Source organism: Sturnira hondurensis, unplaced genomic scaffold (genome assembly GCF_014824575.4).
Source record: "Sturnira hondurensis isolate 20B ecotype Veracruz unplaced genomic scaffold, ASM1482457v3 Scaffold0001872, whole genome shotgun sequence".
Classification (NCBI taxonomy): domain Eukaryota; kingdom Metazoa; phylum Chordata; class Mammalia; order Chiroptera; family Phyllostomidae; genus Sturnira; species Sturnira hondurensis.
Window position 1 is genome coordinate 36,670,294 of NW_028074503.1, and position 13,816 is coordinate 36,684,109.

The 13,816-nt window shown below is 41.5% G+C and overlaps 1 protein-coding gene across 1 annotated transcript in view; it reads left to right on the forward strand.

Moving 5' to 3' along the window:
• The window catches only part of DOK6 (docking protein 6), a 245,924-nt gene that overhangs the window by 157,680 nt on the left and 74,428 nt on the right, over window positions 1-13,816 (forward strand). The window lies entirely within an intron of this gene.

Below are 13,816 nucleotides of genomic sequence, written 5' to 3' on the forward strand. Positions count from 1 at the left end.
GTACAAGAAGCCATTGGAGCACAAACAAGGGTCGGGGGAACCAAGTGGCTGTCTTTATACTAACTGGCGCTTGGAACAAGATTTACGACTTAGTAGCCTATTTCTGAAGAATCAGCAGATACACCAGAACTCTCTAATTTACCGTGTGTAATTCTTTGGAATGAGATCACACTCAATATTATTGCCTATGGAGAAACCAGAGTGTATAGCAATGAAAATCAAACTTCTCTAAATGTTAAAATATTAAGGGAAAAATATAAAGTAATCTCAACCAAAAGCTACTAAAACTTAGAAGTGAATTTAGCAAGATTTCAGCATACAAGATCAAAATACAAAAATCAATTTTATGTTCAATCTATGAGTAATTGGAAGGGAAAAAAATTAAATACCTTCTATAATGTCATCAAAATATAAAATATATCTAGGCGATTTAACAAAAAGTGTGATAGAGCTGTACATTAAAAACTATAAAATGACTGAGAAATTAAAGAAGACCAATCTAAATGGAGATACATGGCATCTTCATGAATTTGAAGACTCTGTATTGTTAAGACGAAAATCCTGTCCAAATCAATTTATAGACTCAATATATTCACAATGAAAAATTCCAGCTGACTTTCCTGAAGTAAAGGACAGGTTGAGTCTAAAATGTATATAAAATTGCAAAAGACCTAGAGTAGCTAAAGCAATTTGGAAAAGAGCATATCTGATGGATTTCCACTCCCCGAGTTAATACTTGCTATGAAGCTGCAGTGATCCAGACAGCATAGCGTTGACATCAGGGTAGACCTAACAGTCAATGGGAAAGAGGGAAGAACTCAGAAACAGACACCTGCATGTAGAGCCAATTTGAATTTAAAAATATGCTGAGGATATTCAGTATGGAAAACGAACATCAGTGATGGACTGACTGGATACCCACAAGGGAGAAAAGGGATCTTTAGCTCTTATCTCACTGCTATGTACTAGATTGTGCCCCCCAAACTCATACGCTGAATCTCTAGCCCTGCATATGATGGTGTTTCATGATGGGGCCTTTGGGAGATAATTCAGTTTAAATGAGGTCATAAGGGCAGGATCTTCATGATGAGATTAATGACCTTAGAAGAAAAGACATAGCAGAAACCTGTTCTCTCTCTCCTGCCATGTGAGGACACAGGGAGAAGGTGAACATCTATTGGACGTGCCAGGAAGAGAGTCTGCACCAGAAACTGACTCACCTGGCACCTTGATCTTGGAATTCTAGCTTCCAGACTTGTGAGCAAATGAATTTCCATGCTTTAAGCCATCCTGTGTATGGTATCTTGTTATGGCAACTAAAGCTGAGTGATACACTTCACCATACCCCTCAAAATAATTTCAAATGGGTATAGATCTCAATACATAAGCTGAAACTATAAAACTTATAGAAGAAAACAAACAAAAATATTTGTAACCTTGAAACAATAAGGTTTGCAACAATGATTTCTTCAGTGCTGCACCAAAAACATGGTCTATAGAAAAATATTGAGAAGGTGGGCTTCCTCAAAACAAACAAGTTCTGCCCTGCAAAAGCCACCCAAAGAAAATACAAAGGCACAAGCACAAAAGGGGGAAAAACTCACAAAACGTGTATCTAATGAAAAACTAATATTCGTCATCCTTAAGGAACTCTTCCAACACAAAATGAGACAACCTAGTAATAAAATAAGTAAAACAATTTGGACAGGTCACAAAAGAAGATACACCGATAGACAATATGTCCAAGAAAAAATGTTCATCTTCATTAGTCACAAAGAACTATAGGTTAAAACTACAAAGAGACACCAGGCCATCTTCTCCCCAACAAAACAACGACAACAAAACACCTGAGAATGTCCAGTGGAAATGAAGTAGCCCCGACCCTCTCTCATAGCTGATGGGAATGAAAATGGAACATCACTTCAGTTAATAGTACTTCGGTTTAGTATTTTTTACATGTACCATGTGACAAAGCACTGTTACTTCTAGATATTTACCCACCAACCATCCAAAAACAACATATACATATTTGTGCCTGGAGGGTCAGCACAGCTGTACTTGGAACAGTCCAAAACTGGAGATAATCCAAAATGGCCATCAATGCAAGAGTCGATAGATTAAGACACAGTGATACCACGGAATACAGTACCTACCAATGACACAACATGGGTGAATCTCAAACACATTATTCTAAGCAGTATGCATGATTCCATGATTCCATTTGCAGAAAATTGTATAACAGCACAGCTAATGTATAATTAGCTGACAATGAGACCTGTGGTGGCCTACATGTGGGGGTTGTGGGGGGACAGACTGCAAAAGGGCAACCGTGAAATTTGGGAGGTGATGAAAATGCCCTGTGTTCTGACATGTGTCAAAAAAAACCATGGAACCATTTACTAAATACTGGTTTTATTGTATGCAAATTATACCCCAGTACCTTGAAAATAAAAAAAAAAATGTGGGTAAAGAAAGGAGAGGCTCTACTATCCCTATATTTTTCATACTATTTGGATGTTTGAGAATGATCGTTTGGCATTTCCATAATGGAACACTTCCCAGGGGAGAAGACAGAGCCGTGAGCATCCTGTGGGTGGGGGTCTTGAAGCACTGGGGTGCAACCAGCCCTTTATTCCTAGGTACGGTAAGGTCTGAAGTCTGTTTTTATAAGAAGGGCGGGCTTTGAACTTCAAATTTTTACTTTTAAATATCCATTTATGTTGGTACTAAGATATTTTAATACCTTACATTGTCTGATTAAAAACTTAATGCAGACTTTTGAGAGAGAGGTTGTAAACAAAAGCTTAAAACTACTCATTTTCTCCATTTTGACACAACTACTTTTAATATTTTCATGTGATCTTTCCAATGTACTTTAAAGTTAATATAATTAAAGGTATTCTATAATTTCACTTAATACTATATCAAAAAGTAATCTCTGAGTCCTTTAAAATCCGGTTTCTCATAGCCATATGGTAATTGAACATTTGGCTGCACCATCATTAATTGAACGTGAAGATGTTTCCAGATTTAACTATTAATCAATAAAGCCACACCAACCATCTGCAAAAAGATGTGCAATGCTCTCATCATCTTCTTAGCACAGGCTTTTTAATGAATCACTGGGTCAGAGGATGTGACCATTTTCAAGGTTCTTCAGGGAAGAGTAAATTGCTTGAGGGAACTGCCGTCCATCCACACACCCTCTAACCTGCCAAGTGTGCTCGTCCTGACGCACCCCACAGACACCGAAGTGATGATTTAAGATGCTTCTGTTTTGATAGAGGAATTTGATCGTCTATTTTTTCCTTCTGTTTGTTTCTTTCTCTTTATGATTGGAGGCTTGTCCTTGTGCATACTGTTCACTTGCCATTTTTCCTTCACTGAATTTAGGGTGTTCCCTATCCATTAATAATTGGGATAGTGATCATTTTTGTGCACCTCTTTTATAAATCCCGGACCACCTGACTGGTTAGAGAGTTAAGGGCAGAAGGTTTTGCTTATGCTTGTTTCATAGACGTAGAAGCTCTTTGCACAAGTATATCATTAGGTAGCAATTTTTAGCCACTTCTTATATTTACTGCATGTACTAGAAAATAATAAAATTGGATATATCAAAATATGTTATTTCACTGATAGGCTTTTTTCAACTGCATTGTTCAATTCTACTCTAAAATGTAAATATGAACAGCAGGTCTAGAGCTAGATCATTCTTTCCAGACAAACACACCTCATGCATCCTCATCACTGCAACCACTCACCACTGTAAGCCTGAGTGAGTCCATACTGCGTACAAGGACTGAAGAGAGTTAGGACCATGAATCTCGGGGGCGGGGCCTCCTTCCAAGGGGCGTGGCATTGGGGGGATGAATTCTCAGTCCCTCACCAGTTTAGAGCAACTGCTCTTTCACTAGAGTGATGGTACGTTTGCATTTTAAGAGCATAAAACAACCAATTTGCCATGCAAGCTTATTTTCTAAAAAAGTCAAAACAGAAACACATACCTGCCGAGGAAATCTAGGATTCGCGATTATGTGCCATTTTATCCTGAGAAAGACAAAGACTTTTTAACTGCTGAAGTGGCGTTTTCAGTTCATGTCATCTCTTAGGTAAGGTAAGCAAAAATCAGGATAAGTTCAAATACTTGTGTAACAGAATGCACGTGAACCCAAAATCCTTTTTATCAAATTATTGCTCAACATGTAACTCCCCTATTCAGCACAAAGCTTAATAGAACAAAACTGGTGCTTAAAATATGTGTCTTACTAACTTTGGTGACATTGTCTCTTCCTAGAAGGCTGGAAAAAATCTGGTTACAGGTGTTGGAAATGCAAAAGAGGGCCGAAATATTGCAATACAGTTTCTGTAGGATAGTGGTTAATGAAAGCAGCCCTGTGTGCTGTAATCAAGGATTCTATGATGTCACAGGTCAGCTTCATTTATCCCTATACCTGTTTTGTTCACAAATGCAGAGAAAAATTCTTTCTTCTTTAATACATGACCAGTTAGTTAACATGAAATGTGAGGGAGAAAGTTCTTAAATGTGACTATCAGAGCATAATTTTTAAAAAGATAAATTGGACTGGATCAAAATTGGAAACTTCTCTCTGCAAAAGACATTTTTAAGGGAATGAAGAGACAGACACAGATCTGGAGAGAATATTTGGAAGTCACATATTTGACTAAGCATTTGTACCCCAAATACATAAAGAACTTCAAAACTCAAAAATAAAAAAATACAATCCGGTTTTAAAAATAGGCAAGAAATTTGAGCACTTTACCGAAATGCTATATGATTAACCAATAATCACCGTAAAAGATGTCAAACCTCATTAATCATTAGGGAAATGTAAATTAAAACCACAATGACATACAACTATATACCCATTAGAATGGCTAAAATTAAGAAGGAAAATCTGACAATACCAAGTACTGACAAGGATGTACGGCATATGGAACTCTCATATAATTTTGGTGGGATAGCCATTCTGGAATGCAATTTTAGCATTTTTAAATAAACATAAACATGTACTTAACATATAACTCAGCAATCCTGCTCCTGGGCATTTTGTCAATAAAAACAAAATATACATGTTAATTTAAAAAACCCTTTACATGAATGTATGTAGTAGTTTTACCATCATAGCCAAAAGCTAGACAAACCAAAGGTCCTTCACAGAGTGAATAAGCTGGCTGTGGTAAGTTCATAAAGAGAGTGCTGTCCGGGATAGGACCGACAGACACAATGAGATGGATGCATTGCAAACCCATTGTTGTGCATGAAGGAAGCCAGAACCAAGACAACAGACTCTCTGACCCCGTTGACATTGAATTCCGGAAAAAGCAAAACTATAGGCAGAGAAAATAGACTAACAATTGCCTGAGGAACTGACAACAAAACCACAACATATGGGAAATTCGGAGGACAGAGGAACTGTTTTTTATCTTGATCTTATGGTGGTGGGTATGAAATTCTACACATCTGTCATAACCCAGTGAACTGTATAGGGCAAAGAGTGGATATTACTATATGTAAAATTTTAAAATTAAAAATACATTGAAAAAAGGAAAGAGTTTTACACATATGGTTAATTGATTTTTGACAAGGATGCTGAGACCACTCGATGGGGAAAACACAGTCCTCTCAGAAAAGTGGTGCTGGGAAAACTACATCCAGATGCAAAAGAAGGAAGCTGTCCCCTTTCCTATCACCGTGTGCAAAAATCAGCTCAAAACGGATGAAAAACCTACAAGTAACAGCTACAACTGTAAACTCTTACGAGCAATGGGATACCAGCTTCACAACTTTGGGTCTGTCAGTGAGTCCTTGGATATGACAACAAAGGCACAGGCAACGACAGAAAAAGTAGACAAATGGAACTTAATGAAAATGTAAAGAAGTTGTGCATCATACAGCAATACCAGCAGAGTAAAAAGGCAACTCACAGAATGGGAGAAAATATTTACAAATTGTATATCGATAAGGGATCAATATTCAGAATATATAGAGAAGTTCGAAGACTCAACAACCAAAAAACAAATTAAAAAATGAGCAAAGGACTTGAGTAGACATTTCTCCAAAGAAAAGCTTCGCATGGTCAATAAGTACACAAAAAGATATTCAATGTCACTAATTCTTCAGGAAATGCTAATCAAAACCACAGTGAGCCTTCCTCACACCCATGAGGAGGGCTACTATAAAAAAAAACAACAAAAAAACAGAAAATAGTAAATGGTGGTGAGGAGGTGGGAAAATGGGAATCCCGCCCACTCGTGGTGGGAATGTAAACTGGTAGGGCCCTGTGGGAAAGAGTGGAGTGGCTTTTTCAACAACCACAACCAAGAACATGCAAGCAGAAAGGAAAGGGATTTGCAACATTCAAAATCTTGCAAAACTGGAGAAGATAAATATGTTGAATGACCAAAGAGTAGGAGAAAAAAGTAAGAAAATCTTTAAGTGACAAGAGCGAGTTAAACCAGCTTCAAGAAAAAAAGGTAGGTTAAGTGTCCTTTTGACTGATTAAGTATGAGAAGGTACAAAAGTACCTTTAAGGTACCCTTAAATTGAGAAAGCAATTTAAGGGTATGATGCCTGGTGTAACCTGTTAGTTCAATAAAAGTAACCCATGGTAAAGAATCGAGTGTGCTCCTACAGAACATGATAAGGTCACGATAACAACTTTGAATCAAAAGAAAGAGTTTTAGAGAAGAAAAATATTACAGCAAATCTTAGGAGTGTGTATTCAAAAACACTCCAGAAAGACCATGTTGCCTTTGGTTCATGTGCTCAACTGGAATTAAATATACTAATACCTAATAGTACTTTGACAGACTTTTACAAGGGAAAAAAAAAAAAGAACATAAGCCCTAAAATGTTTATTACTTTTTAAGACTTGAAAATAATCAGATCCCTCACATAAACTTTGCAGGGCAGAGAAATGTGCTAAGCCCCAAGGGGAATATTTTCCCGATGTCCACTTCAAATATGGCCAAGGAGGAGAACGATAAAGGAGAATCTTCCCGGGAGGGCAGAGAGCAGAGCCCAGGAGGATAAAGAACAAGTCAGTTCCTCCCCAAGGGCTAAAAGAGGTCCAAGATCAATGTTAATCAGCAGGGTGAAGACCCTCAGGCTATCTGGCAAACCAAATTCCAAAATTACCAGGACCAGTCCTGCCTGCCTCATCACCTATTCCTTTTTTGCTAGAAGGGGAATGTTTGCTTTGGTAGTAAGCTTTCTGTTCCTCTTCAACCACCCCCCATTGGATCGGGGTGGGTAGAGACAGAAAATTTTCTCTTAGATCATTCTTTCGGAGCCAAGAGAAGTCATGTCTGGACTTATAAAGACCCTATGGCACATCACTGAGATTCTGGACTTGGAGCTACAATCAATGGCTGCACAGCTGTCTTTGGGGTCCATGCACCTTAGGGAAGGATTATGGTGTGCAGAAAGAGCGGACAGAAGGGGTCTTGGCTGACCAGAAGACAGGACCATCACAGAGGCAGTCACGCCTGCCAGGTAGTCCACCTACTGCCCCCTCGCTGATAGCTGGGGCCACATCAGACACTGCTCTGCACTCGGGGCTGCCCGTGGAAGCAACATGCATCCCCTCCTTGTCAAAGAATTTAAACATCTGGTCAAGGGGGGCTGCCCTAACAAAATGCTGCAGACTGGCTGGGTTCAACAATAGAAGTTTAATTGTGTACTGTCTCGGTTCTGGAGGCCTGAAAGTCCAAGATGTAAAGGCTCCTTGTGAGGGCTCTTTTCCTGGCTTGCAGACGGCTGCCTTTCCACTGTGTCCTCACATGGGGCGGGGGAAGGAAGAGAACTAAGCTTTCTGGTATCTCTTCTCATAAGGTCACTAATCCTAGCGGTTCAGAGCCCCACCTTTATGACCTCATTTAGCCTGATCACCTCCAGAAATGCCCTGTCTCCAAATGTAGCCACATTGGGGCTAGAGGTTTCAGTATATACGAATTTTGGGGAGTGGTGCACAATTCAGTCCAGATCATGCCCTATTGGAGCACTTCCCAGCCCTTTGCCTGCCGTGGCAACTGACGTGGTCTGGTGTGGAGATGTGTGAGCCACCAGGTTGCAGCGGCCTCCGTTTCTGAATCCAGCTGTCCTGCTGATTAGCCCAGAAGGACATCAGATACCGCTTCAGTGAGAAATCAATCTTTGTTATGTTAAGCTGTTGAGAGTTGGAGTTAGCATTATTATTATTTTTTAAATTACAAATGTAACCTGGTAATACATAGGGCCCTTCTGTGACCTTAGTACCCACTCACTAAATGAATATCTTCCTATTACTGTCCAGGTCCTATGTTATATTGTATTCCGTGGTTGATCTGTCTCCAAGTGCCCTCCGAGCACACTAAGGACAGGGACTGAGTTTTAGCTGTCTCTGTTTCTCTAGTTCTTATCAGAGAATGGGCAAACGATTTAAAGCCTCCCAGAGAAGAAATGGAGGTTTGGGTGTCACAGAAATTTAAATCAAAATGTTAGGTTGGGTTTCAGCTGCATGGGTGGAATAAGAATGTCCCCTCTTCCAACAGCTTGCATTGGGGATATCTGTGGTGCTTACAAATAACGCGTCTACATAAATGCTTTCTACAGTTCCAAAAAAGTAATGCCTAGACAAAGGCTTTTAGGAACTCAGTGCCTTTTTTCTGTGTTTAATTTGGTAAATGTCTTGCTACTAATAATACTGGGACTAATATTTTTCCCCTAGGATAAAACATTAATTAAATGACTTAGAAAACTGTTCTTATCAAGAAATGGAGGCTCTGATCTTAATTTTTGCTCCATTAACTTTAAAGTTCAATACATTTTTATTGAACCCACACATACTTTAGTGTGAATTGCTTTCCATTAATTGGTCTGTAGGGATCCCAATGACAGTTCGGCCTTCCTTTTAGGTTTTTTTATTCTCCTTCAGAAAGTTTCCAAACTTTAGTAATAGTCGTTAAATCAAGGAATGATAGCCAAAATCAAAGAGACAAAAATCAGTTGGGAGAGATGTGAAGTTCTGGTTTATTTACTATTTTTATTGTAATTTAGATAACCTATTCCTTAGAGGGAAAACACTAGAATGGAAAAAAAAAAACCTTTGTAGCTGACCAAATTTGGCATTATGACATTATACATTTCGCACATCAGATCATATAATGATGTGGGTTTGGGCCAGACTATGAAATCGCAGGCAAACCCTTCTGGGTGAAAATTTCCCTTGTGTGAGATACGTTACTCCTCTGAGCATCAGTTTCCTCCTCTAGAAACTGGAGGTTAATTTTCCATGGTCTGTGGGGCTGGTTTAGAATTAAACGGGCTGATGCACACAGCGCCTGGCAGGCAGTGAGCCTGCAGCAAGTGAAAATCACCGCGGCTGTCAATTAGACTCTTTGTCGTCTCCTGGTTTCATTCAAGGCTGTCTCTGAACTTAGAAGACAGCAGACTTTTCTATTTTAGAGAGAAATCGCCCATCAGGCCACACACAGGATAATAAACAAGGTAGCCGGGTCTAACAACTTCTCAAGCCGAAGGCATCAGCGCCCCCACCTCCGGCACCCTGCACAGTGAGGCAGACCTGTCCATCAAGTGCGCAGTTAACCACCGGCCTGAGCAACGGGAAACACACCTCCGACGTTTGGTTTTGCAGATGCAGTGGATTCATCCAGCCCTGCAGTCCGTGAAATGAAGGGCTCTCTCTGGAGTTCCATTTGAAAGACTCACGCTCCATCGCTCTGTAAAGGGATTGTGTTTGAAACAAGTCAGATCGGGGTTTGAATTGGCCGTGTGGGCACTGAACGGCCCCCACTGCCTTTCGACGGGCTTTCCAATCAGGGCTCTGGAGCCACGCTGCTTGGGCGCAGCGGTTCGCAGGCTCCTGTGTTTGCGTTCACTGTGTTACTATGAAAGCCATGGGCGGGAACTGGTTCATTCACCGGAGAGCTAGGTAGCAACACCGTTCTGCCGGAACTAACTAATTTGTTTGAAACACAAAGTCTAACCAAAAGGAAAAGGAATGCTTTCCCAACATTGCTTCAGCCGCCGAGTCCCAGCTCTGTTCAAATGGACTCATTTAGGTTTCCTCCAACCTCGCTTAGCAGGCTCCAAAGAAATCTCTCTCTCCTGCAGTGGCCAGAGTGTGACCTAGACCCCCCAGGAAACCGCGCCTCCACGAGGCAGCATTCTTTCCTACCTGCCGGACTACTGAGGAATTCGTTGTGGGAGGCCCACTTAGTCCACGTTATTCTGGAAAGCTCCGCCTCAAGGAGCAGGTTGGAAAACTGTAGCTGAGCACAGCGCCCTATCAGGAGAACTGTGGGGCATTTTAATATGCAGCGAGCTTCAATCACAGTGACAAGTGACAAGCTGTCGCTGCATCACAATGAGGTTCTACTGTGGTGATTCTCTTCTCTCTTCCCTGTGGAAATGGTGAAAACCTGAACTCGAAATGACGAGTGTTCTATTGTGTCTTGAGTCCTTATCTGTGCAGGTTCTGCTGGGTCTCTATTCTAGGTACACTGATGTTTGTGTGTTTGTTTTTGGTACAGCCTACCTTAGGATGTCCCTATGTTCTTTCATTTAGAGAAAATTTTCAGATTATGCCTTCAGTAGTAGACTCTCTGAAGAACTGGCAAAAATGCCTTCTCCCGCCCTAGAATGGGGCCTTAAATTCTGCTGCTTGTGCTAAGAATAACTTGTGAATTATTTCTAATTTCTAGATGGATACCAAGTGAGCAAAACTGTCCACCCATCCCTGGCTCCCGGGAACACTGATGGGATTTTCTATCCCTTATAATTTTGGGGTTTTTCCAGAATGTCATTTAAATGCATGTCTGGCTACTTCCATTTAGCATAATGCGTTATACAGTCTTCCATGGCGTCTCATACAGAGGAGTTCATTTCTTTTTATTGTGCTATGAATACTCTACCAATTCTTTACCCACTCACCAGCCGAGAATTTTAAACATATTTTAGCTTCTTGCTTCACATAAACTCATAAGTTCTGGCTTTAAGGAAAATTCTCTTTCACTTTTTCTGTACCCTAGAGAGACTGACTCGGTTTATCTCATAAATTTCTGGCTCCAATGTAGATTTATTTCTGAATATTAATTCCTATACAATGTAATATTTCATCATCAAAAGGTTTTGCATATTTAGTACAAAGATTAATATATATAAATATTCATTGATTTATTATCTCCTTTGAAAATGTATTTTTCTGTGAGCAAAAACATAAGCTTTGAGAAATAAAAATATTTTATAGAAGCAATAGAAAACATGGGAAATACATTTCATTTTGCACCTAGCATTGATAAACCAAAAAAAGTTACTTAGAATACATTGATAATTGTTTTAATAAGTTTAATTATTATTCAGGTTTGGTAAGATCAACATATCAGGAGATTATAGCCTTTGAAAAGAGAGTTTGCTACTCACAGTCTCCAAGAGAAGGGGGCTGCTATGGCCAGGTAGTGGCGGGGGGGGGGGGGGGGGGGGGGNGGGTGGGGGCGGGGCACAGGGAAGCGCCAGGGTTGGCCGGGGGCAGACAGGGAACTGTGGGCAAGGGCCTTTCTTGTGGAACGTGAGGGAGGCTAAGTAGGTTTAGGATTGGTTGGTTTGGATCATTTCAGCAGCCACAGGGGTGTAGGGACTGCCCCAAGTTATTGGTTACCTAGCCCTGAAGTGGTTAGGTTAGGGCAGGAGGATAGGGACCCAATGCATGAGCATCTGATGATGTCAGAGTCAGAGGTAGAGTCCCCGCATTGGTCGGTTTGCCCTTGAAGAGCATGCTTGCAGGTGAGTTGTTACCATCTGGGGGGGGAGGGTAGGCAGCACCTCTGGAGTCAGCAAGGCCCTGGATGGCAGAGCATCAGAGCACAGAAAACACATAGTCACCACAGTGATGTCTTCTAAGTGTATTCTTCTACAAGAGGTAATGCCTTCAGTGCTCTTTAAAACCAGTGGGAAGTCGCCTTGTCCAGCCTGTGTGGCAGAGTGCCGTGTCAGGACAGCTGGCGGGAAGAAGGGCAGAGGGTCAGTGCTGTCCACATCGAGGCCCATGTCACTGAGGAGCGATTTGGCTCTCTGTGCTGTGGAAGGGATTGTGTGTGGAAGGCGGGAAGGAGCTGGGTGAGGCACACGGCAGCCGACTGACAGCTGATGGAAACGGCCATTCCCACACAGCGGCAGTGTCGGTGGGTTAATTCTCTGGGAAGAAAGCAGACGCTCTTAGGTGAGTAACAGCAAAGCACAGTCTATCCAGAAAGGAGCTACAAGGCGGGGTTTGGAAATGACAAGGGGGTGAACTTGTTAGAGAAAACATGTCTCTACTGTTAGGATGAGGCCTCCGCCTCGTTTAAAGACGGAAGACCTATTCCGGGCCCCGCTCATCAAAGAGCCCGTAGTCACTTTCTCGTGTGCCCAAGCTGTGCCTCGTCAATGCGAGAGAATGTGCCGGCTTTTTTCATGCGGGTCATGCTTTCTACCACTCAGATCCACCCAACGGCATGCACTGTGAACACCTACGTCGCCTCCAGTCTGCTGGTTCTCGAGTTGCTGCTCATTTTGTAAGGTGACCAGGTGACCAAAGACAGCGTTGACCAGGGTGGGTCCTGCCAAGAGAATGAGCGGCAGGGGAATGACCTGCCAAGAGAATGACCATCTATGGCACTACATTAGACTTTGGCAAAAGGAAAACTGGGGCCGGCTCAAAACCTAAACTGCTAAGACATTGGGAATTCAGCATAATGATTCAATCTATTCTAGACCTTAATTGTTCTATAATCTTAGAAGAAGGAAGGATATAATTAAATTGTTGAAAGCAAAATGTGGTTGCCACCCAAAGCCCCAGGCCCCCATGTGGCTGGCGAGTAGTTTATATTAGCACTAATTCTCACCAACAGAGCATGCATTAAAGATTAAGCACTGAGCCATGATTAAGGAAACCAAGACTTGCATGGATGGTGTTTTTATATATCTTATAACCTGATTTACATTATTAAGCAGAATAGTAGCTACTGGCTTTCTAAGATATTATAGTGTATAATTACACTTTTGAATGATCTTCCTCTCTCTCTATATATATATACACACACACACACACACAACAAGTATAATATTTGCTGCTATGTGCTGTTGCGTCTGCCCTGACTCCTGCGACTCTGGGAATGAGTGGTGTCCTGCAGTGGCCCGGCCTGTAGAGTCCATCCATCATTCTTCCTCTTTTTGTACTGCTCTTGATTTTTCCCAGCAGTGCTGTCTTTTCCAAAGAATCCTGTCTTCTTATGATGTGCCCGAAGTGAGACAGCTTCAGTTGTGTCATTTTTGCCTCCAGCAATTTTCAGGCTTACTTTTCCCGAAGGCTCATCCTTCTGCTGGTCCAGGTACCCAGGGCGCTCTTCTCTGGTACCCTATTCCAAGTGAATTGATTTTCTTTCCCAGCAACCTTCCTCACCACCCAGCTTTCCCATCTGTGCATGGCAACTGCCAATAGGAGGGTGTGGATAATCTTAGCGCTGGTCTCTCACGGCACACCCTTGCTCTTAGGGATCTTTCATATTTATGCTCTTCATTTGTTTTTCCTGTACCCACACCTTTCTGCAGGTAACTCCTTCACTGTCAACTTAGTCTTGCAGCCCAAGCCCTCCCTCGCAGTTCCCAGCACCCTTTCAGGGACTCATACTGCTTCTATTACAACCCTTACCATCTTAGCTTATCTTTAGTTACTTGTTTAATTTTTGCCTCTCCCCCTGATGAAGCCCTGGAGTACCGTTACTAGGACTTATTCATCTCTGTGTCTTCCATGCATGT